Genomic DNA, 9,208 nt, shown 5'->3' with positions numbered 1-9,208 from the left:
TACCTTAAAATTTTCCTCTCTACTGACCCATTCACATATTCTTTCTTTCTGTGCCACCTTAAGTCCCAAATCCAAACCATTTTAAAAGTATAATTTTTTAAAAAAGACTTTGTTTGCTTTGGATATTCATCAATGACATCCATATTTCCCTCTCTTACTACCCAAGTAAAGGTGATATCCCATTCTTTCACTTTCTCAATGGAAATCACTACAAATCTCTGGGAACAAATACAGCCCAGGTCTCCAGTACTCCCAAGAGTAAGTATGAGTTCTGGTAATTAAGTCCTCAGGAGAATGCAAAGGCAGAAGAAAATTGGAATTCAAAGCTCTAATTTCAATTACTTGGCCCTAAATGAATGATGAAGCATAAAATTCCAAGGTAGAAAACTCTGGCTATGAAACATAGTGCAAAGCTGCCAGTAGGAGTGGTTCTAAGCCAAGCCTTTAAAAGAAATAATAAAAACTCAAGATCAAAAGCATGTGTGGTTCAAACATAAGTGAAGTCTGAGGTCAAGCCCAGAGCCCATGAATAACCAAAATTGTTCTTGTGTCTCTCTGACCTTCAAATTCTACTGCTGGGAGCCATCAGCCAAGTAAGTATGACAATTTCCTTGCCAGTGTACCCCCATGTTTCTTTAGTGGAAGGACTCATGGAAATAGGACATTTTGCAGGACATTGCATGTTAGGTGACCTTGCTCAAGGACCAGGGCAGGATCCGTGTTTAGGGTGTTCCCCCTTTAGAATAGGGCGGTTTAGCATAATAGGAGATTAGGGTGTTCCCCCTTTAGAATAGGGCGTATCCTGCTGCTGAGTTCCTCTTGAGTTCTTAGGGTCAGACAGTATATTTTGGGAGACAGAAGCCCATGCGGTGTGGATTTGGGCAGAGTAGTGGATTTGGGAGAGTGTGGATTTGGGCAGAGAAAGTGGATTCCCCCAGAACGTGTTTGTTGACGGCCGGTGTGAGTTTGGGAATAAAGAATTGCTGTTTGAATCTACAAGCTGTGTGGAGACTCGTGATTTGTGCCCAGCCAGAGACTGCAGCATTCTACCTGCTGTCTTTATTTCTCAGATTCCTAGTCAAATGCATTAGATGTTAGTGGTTAAGACACCTCAGAGAATGAGTGAAAAGTCAGAGAAAGGTCAGGTGTACAACTAAAATAAGAGTAAAGGAGAAGTTAAACAAGTTCTGATGTCATAGGCATATTTAGTCTTAGTGATAACTAAATAATAACTGATATAAAATATGGACAATATATAGTTCCTACCTGGCATAGATTAAGTGCTAATTACATGAATGAGATTTTTATCAGCCATTTCAAGAGATTATTATATTGGACCTATTGTTCTCCTTTTATTAGAAGGAATAAGGACCCAGGCAGGGCCACCACAAATGGCAGATAAAGCAGTTATGGCAGAGACCTCAGGGCTCTCAGGAATTTGTGTTGTGCTAGTCTAGTCATCTTGGTACCCATGGAGAACTGCATCCACCAGACACACAGTGATATGGTTCTATTAACCCAGAATTTCGGCCCACTTCTGGCCACTTGTGGCCAGGAAACCAACAGGCAAAGAAAGGATTGAATGTTCTGGTTGGCAATTAAGCCTGACTATCTAGAGGAAATCGACTACTATTACACAAATGGTAGTTTACATCCTAAGTGGTAGGTCTCTCTGGGAGGATTTTCATCATCTCCTCTTATTTCCAAGCCCAGTAAGTTGGCTGTTATATAAAATTTCCAGTAGATTGTGCTCGAATAACACGAGTTGACTGGGTCTCTTTCAGACTAGGTCAAAGAGGATTTGCTTCCACTGCAGGTCATCCTTTGCCTTGGAAAGGTAATTGTGTTTCCAATTGTTAAGGGCAGTTGGAACAAACTGCCATCTGTATATTGAAACTGAATGTTATGACTTATTTTATTTTTTTATGTTGAAATTAACGGTCAAACAATGATCTTAGAGCTTTTATAGACATTTGCTGATAGTTTTTATGGACTCATAAAATAAATATATATTTGAAATTAAATCAGAAAGTGTTATGAACATGAGGACAATAATTTATAATCATATGTCGTATTTTTATTGAAAAGTCATATCTGAAAAGTGTTCTCTTTTATGACCTATTTTTTACTGTGCACAGTGTTTTCTTCTAAGAGTGGCTTTTAATTCTAAACAAGGACGCTTTTTAAGCCCTGTTTGATCTTTTACAGGGAATTCCCCATCAGTTTAAATGAATAATCATGAAGCTATGAAAAGTTTCAGTTCAAATTTAGACAGAAAATAGATAATCAAAATCATTCGGTAAGCAAATAGATGAAAGGTTAACATAAAAATAATTAACTATTTTTGGCAAAGTAATTGAGAGCATACAATCTAAGGACAAACAACTTTGGTTTAGATATATGCTCTGTATGATTTGGAACAAAGCTCTTAAAATTACTTTTCCACAGCTATTAAGTTGGGATAAAAACAGTTTTTTTCTCATAAGTTTCCTCTGAGATAACTACAAATAAAACCCCTAGAACTTGCCTAAAAATAGAAAGTTCTAAATAAATGCTAATACAATTATCATTATTATTATTTAACAAACGTTAAACTTTTTGAACTCCTGTCTGAAATATTAAAATTTTACTAGATAATTTGGGCCATTTATTCAGGGTAAACTTGTTCTTTTTTCTTATTTTTAAATATTTATGTAAATTATTCTCTTTCATAAAATGCACTGTTATCTTCAATTTAAATAGCATACCACTCAGGGTATGTTTAATTGAATTTAAATGGATTTCAATTAGAAAGGATTTATTTCATTAGTCAGATTTAATTTACTCATTAATTTTCAATGAAAGACACATTATGGTTCAATAGGACAAATATTTATGTTCTTGACAATTAAAATACAATAGCAATTTTTATATTTAAATGTGATAAATATATTAGAACCCATATCCTATATATTTTAAACAAGATATCCAACTTAATATGGTTCATTTGGTTCTATAGCTACAAGTGCCCACAGGTCTTGATTTTGTTATAAAAGTTTATTGAAACCAACTTTGGTGGGACCATTAGAAAGTGATCCTCTCTTCTCACCAATCTCATGAATGGAGATTGCCATGCCTATACTACACAGAGATCACATCAACAGCCTTTACAATCTGACTTGAATTATATGGAAAAGTTAATAATATTTCTGAAATTAATATATATATATATATATATATATATATATATATATATATATATATTTTTTTTTTAATGTTTTGCAACTCAAAATAATTATAAAGTTTTCTGGTAAAAATAAATGTGCAAGACTATGAAATAATACTGCAAAATAAATTGAAAAAAAGATGAATTTAGAAAGAAAAGTATAGTCTTCCAAAGAATGAAACATAATCATAAAAATATTACCTAATACATGGATAATATATAAGTGGAAAAAGAATTTAGAAAATAGAACTAAATAAATTAATTATGATAATTTAGAGTATAAGGACACACATTATTAAGTATTAATGAAAGGATAATATTTAGAAAGTAATGTGATCAATGAACAATTCAGAAAAATAGATGCACATATTTTAACATATTAAAAATAAATTTCAGGTAGATTAAAGGATAAATAAATAAAAGTTCAGGTGTTATAGAAACCAACTGTCAAAAAAATTTTCCATAATTTTTAGTATTATACGCATAGTATGAATGGAAAAGCTTATGTGAAGGAGGTTAAACAACCTGCCTGAGATCACTTTGTTGCTTAGTAGAAGAGCAAGCCATCAAATACAAGTTCATTTGAATACAAAGCTTACAATTGTCCATTGCAATTCTACATAAATTGCTTATAATAATGCCCACCTGCTTGATCCTTGTCAGTAAAGATGTCATCATTTCTAACATTATTATTTATAGAAAAGGAGGACCGTTGCAGAATTAGTTGAAATATCAATTGATAAATACATTTTGGGGACAACGTAAGTTAGTATCATACTTTTGAAAAATGTGGCCATATTTCAATAACAATATTTCAATAACTATTGAAATCTTCTGAACTAGCACTTCTTGATCATTCATTTTAAAGTAATAAAAAAGAAGGATAAAAACACTTTATACACAAAGATTTATGTGATAATAAAAATTCAGAAATAATAAAATGCTGAAGGATCAACAATACTTCATTAATTAAGCTACACTGTATTAGCACAATAAAATAATTTTAAAATTATACTTATGGAGATAATGTAGCAAATGAAATCCACTTATGAGATAATAAAAAGAAAATAAGTAATCTTGGCAAAATTGTAATTAAATATAATAATTGGACTTAGAAAAGAAAAATGGAGCACCGCATTAGGGATAGGATGGGATGAAGTTTTCTTTAGTCTTTTTTTTTTTTTTTAAAGAGAGAGAGGGGTAGAGAGAGGTAGAGAGAGAGAGAGAGAATTTTAATATTTATTTATTTTTTTTAGTTATCTGCGGGCACAACATCTTTGTTTTGTATGTGGTGCTGAGGATTGAACCCGGGCAGCACGCATTCCAGGCGAGCACGCTACCGCTTGAGCCACATCCCCAGCCCTTCTTTAGTCTTTTTTAAAAATCAGTTTTACATTTTCCAATTCATAAAATTAGGGGATAATGCATTTAGGTGATTGTCTAAATATACATTCACAAATATTATTTCCAAACATGATCATAAGTAAATCTATTTAAAATCAAAATAATTTGAGCTTTAATTAGCTCATTTCAGCTATTAAAAGAGAAAAATTAATAATACTAAATAATACATTTTCACATTTTACTTCTTTTTTGTCCAAGTTTATGAATAGGATTTTTTCTTTAATTCTTAAAATAATTTTCAATAATCATTAGGAGGAATACTATTTTTATACAAATCTATGATTAAAACTAGATAATTATATGATAGTCTTTGAAGAATCTAAAGACTTTTCTGACTTCTTTGTTCATTAATATGCCATTTAAAAACAAAATTAATAAAACTCTTCCTTTTTCAGCTCCTTCTTACCCCATCAATTCATCTTAGTTAATATTAACAGAAAGATGAAGACTGGATGCATGAATCATAGCCCACACCCTTAAGAGATAAAGATTGATTAGAGATTCTAAGTGAGAATGTTGACCAAGGCCAGGCCAGGATGGGAGGTAGAAATTGTGTACCAACCTGTTGTGAACTATTTTTAAAGGTTTAAAATACACACGATGGTGTTTCTTTTTAATGAGAAGACTGACTCCTTTGAAAATCTTTGCCCTTGAATGGATTCCTCTCAGTGAATCTAAGAGATCCATGTTTGTAAGTCTTACCATCACTGACCTCTAAAAACTGTGTTGCAAATTGAACTATGAAACAATGTTTTTCTTATCTCTGAGATAGACCATTTTATTCTTAATTAGGGTACTTGAGTAGACTGTCTTGATATAGTACTGTTGTGCCTTCACAGAGATAAGTATCAGCAAAATAAATTAATTGTATATTTCTAAAGCTTCTTTGCACTCAGATCTCACTTCACCAATTTCTTTCTGAGTCAGAGTTGCTGAAGCTGTCTTTGTCCACACAAAATCATCCTCTGTGCCATGAAGAGTCCTGGTGAAGTTGACCAGATGTGTTCCATCCACTGCTGTTCTGGGATTCTTCCAAACTGCTCACTCCTGTTCTGCAGGATTAGCTACCAGGGTTTCCTTGAATAGCAACAGATAGCCATATTTTTTCTTCCTCTTCTTTCAGGGATTAAAGAACTCAAAGAAATTGGGACATCCTACCCAAAAATGTGCATTAATATACTTCTTATTTTGTACTAAAGGCTCTTGGAAAAACAACCAATTCACAGAGAAGCTTTTTTCCCAACTCCCTTCATCATCGGAAAACAATTGTCACCAGTCCCCTCCCTGAGAGTCTTATCAACCAGGAAAGACTGATTCATCACAGAAGAGAAGACCAGTAATCACTACACCCAACAAATTTTATTGGGGGGTCACTCATCTTTCCTAAAAATAATTGACTCCCCCCAGAAAGTTACCTACATTCTCCCTTCCTTTCCCTTATTAACATGTAAGTTCCAAACTGTCAGGGCTTTTTCTCATATTAACTTTTCTCATGTAATACCCCTTTGCACGTAATAATAAAAGTTAATATATTTATATACCTTTTCTCATATTTCTCTATCTGCTGTCAATTTGTTTCATAGACTGAGCTATAGAACTCAGGAAGGTCACAAGAATACCTTGCCTCTCCTCCGATTCTTCTTGGTCCTTCCCAGACCACTATATACAACTGCAACATCACTATATTTTCTGTCCTCTTCCCCTCATAATTTGTCTCTTCTTTATCATCTGACATTAAAGCACTTCATTATTTATGTATGTATTGTTTCTATATTCAACTGTTAAGTTTTACTTGGGCAGAATTTTTCTTCCTCTACTTTTTTCCCCCATAGCATCTTGCAAACTGTATACTCCATAATAAGAATTCATAAGTACCTGATGAATGAATAAATGACTATTGATAGATTATTCACATAAACATTAGAAAGTATTCCTAGTTCACAGGAAGTTTCCTCTCCTTGAAAGGCAGGGTATTCACAATGAGAGGCTGTATTTCCCTCTGAACCTTTTTCTATGTTGACTTCCCCACACATACCACCACCACTTTTGGTTGACACAAACTCTTCATGGCTGTGTTAGTGTTAAAATGCATATAAGCAGCCACAGCTCTTGAACTTCTTGTACACCATCTCCTTCCATCCTGAATAGCTTGATGGTTTAATATTGCTTCTGATCAATTAGCTATAGGAATCTTTTCAAATTATTAAATTTTTCTAAACTCAAGGGTTTGGTTGTATTGTATGGATTCAATTGGATCCTAAATGCAAGCAGCTGAATATACCATCTAATGCATAATAAATACACCATAAATATTAGCTATTATTGTTTTGATCTGAAAAAACTTCAGGGCCCTATTATAAGAACGTACATTAATTTGATCAAAAATACTCAAGTATATTTGAAATGCATTATGTACAGAAAGGAGCACATAGAGATTTATGAGACATGGTACAATAAGTGTTCATTGAAATGGGATAAATGTGGACTTTATCCCATTTATGTCTTCTAAACTAAATAGTGACTCAGAAAGTGAAAGATAGTTGGGAAAATAAAGAGTATAGTCCTGCTTTGGGTTTAGCAATGTTTAGTCATGTGTTCAAATAAGTTACTTATAAAAATAATGAATAGCACACATAAAAAGAAGCATTTAGGCTTCTATCCACATAATTTCTGTTCCTGAAATGGTCTGGTTTGCTCCAACTATTTTTATCATTGGCCCCTTAGTTTGTTCATTATGTTATAACCTGTTCAGTGAAACTTCTCAGCTAACCTGGAAGGTGGCACCTATATTAATAGATTATTCTCTAATATTGCATTCTGATCATTTTCTTTAAAGCAACTTACATTTTGTAGTGTTTCTTTTTATTTTATTTTATTTCTTATTTTGGTATATGCACTTGTCTTTGCTTGTTTTCTCCCACTAGTGTATAATCCATGGGGACAAATTGAATCCCAACATTTCTGGCACCTACCAGAATGCTTGGAACAGAGATGTTTATCAATTAATACTTGTTAAATGTATTAATGAGATAATAACATCCAGCATAATGTGGTGAATATTCCAAGAAATTCTTTGGAAAATATTTGAAAATGTGTTTAGCTAAATCATGTGCATGGATCTTTGAAGTCACAACAAAAATGATCATAAATAAATTGTGTTACTCTCTGTTAATATAAAAATGAGCTCACATGCAGTTAGATAGTTATTTTTAGCACAAAGGAAGGGTTTTGGATTGGTAGAAGAGAAAAACAAACACAAAGAATCCTGGATTCTGAGGAAATATGGTTTTCTTTGGCTTATGTTAAAACTGTAATGATGGATGTCAGTGGACTCTCTTGATTTCATCTCTTCTGTGATGCAAAAAACTTTGGAATAAATCCTCAGAGCCCTGTGTTATTTTCTGCTTTTGCTTTGCTTTGTATTTCACTACTGCTGTTTTTTTAACTTTTGAACAGTCTAAAGTGATGCCATTTGTCCTTGCTTCTTCTAAAATCCACTAGACTATATCCACTGATGTTTTCCTAGGCCCCTTTTTCTATTGGCTCCCAAATTAGAAATAATGCAGGGATAAAGAGTTGGTTATTCCAGCACTGCCAGATCCTGGTATCTGAATTTCACAGAGAAGCCCATACATATTTTACAGAAAAAAAACCAAGAGGTTCTATCTTTAAAAACAGTTGATTCTGTCTGTGAAAATCAACATCTGCCCTTTAGATCAGTGTGTGAGTTCTGCAGAGATTAGCTCTGCTCACTACTAGGAAAAAAATTAGTAGCCATGTTCAATCAAGAATAACACACTGGATTCCAAATTACAGACCTGCATGCAGATTTCCCATAAGAACTTCTTCTGGAAAAAAAGGTAAAACAAAGCCAAGTTCACTTTTAACTAGCAACACTCTGTTGGCAGAGAGAGCAAAATACTGCTGGGTCTGTCATTTCCAGGGCATCCTTGGAATTACAATCTGGTGACTGACTATTTAAATACAACTCATGAAGGTCTGTCCTCTTTGAGATATTCAGTATTTTGATCCCCTGGTCTCCAGTTTTTAAAAACGTTCTCAGCTTCTACTTTTTCTCTATTAGCACTTATTGTCCTCAGTGACCCCATCATCAGTGCTCTGAATTCTTGTGATTTCTTAACCTTTTTCAGATTCTCTATATTGAATAAATCTGATCATTCCCTTTGTTACTCCTGCTCTCATGTTTGTAAACAGATCTAAGAAGGTTGCAAAGTTAAGCTCAGCAGCTGCTTCACATTTGTGGTTTTCAACCTCTGCTGGATCTTAGCCTTTAGACTTTTTTAGATATGGCTCTAAGTGAATGAGTATAGTATTTATTGAGGATATTTACTGGTTCTACATCCAGCATTTTACATTCAGTCTCTGATTTAGTACTTCTGATGCCCTGTGAGGTAGAAAGCAGGCCATCGAAAGTAAGGCTAAGAAAGAAGGGGTAAGTAACTTATCTTATTTCTCAAAGCTCGAAAAGGCCCTTGAGAATTTACCTCTGGTTTCTTCGGCAGGCAATCCCTTGTCTTCAGCTAAGCCCTAGATCTCCTAATCCCTCCATGCTGATAAAACACTGGCAAAGTTTGGGCC

This window comes from Callospermophilus lateralis, unplaced genomic scaffold, assembly GCF_048772815.1.
Source record: "Callospermophilus lateralis isolate mCalLat2 unplaced genomic scaffold, mCalLat2.hap1 Scaffold_121, whole genome shotgun sequence".
NCBI classification, from domain to species: domain Eukaryota; kingdom Metazoa; phylum Chordata; class Mammalia; order Rodentia; family Sciuridae; genus Callospermophilus; species Callospermophilus lateralis.
Note: the sequence above shows the minus strand (reverse complement) of the source record.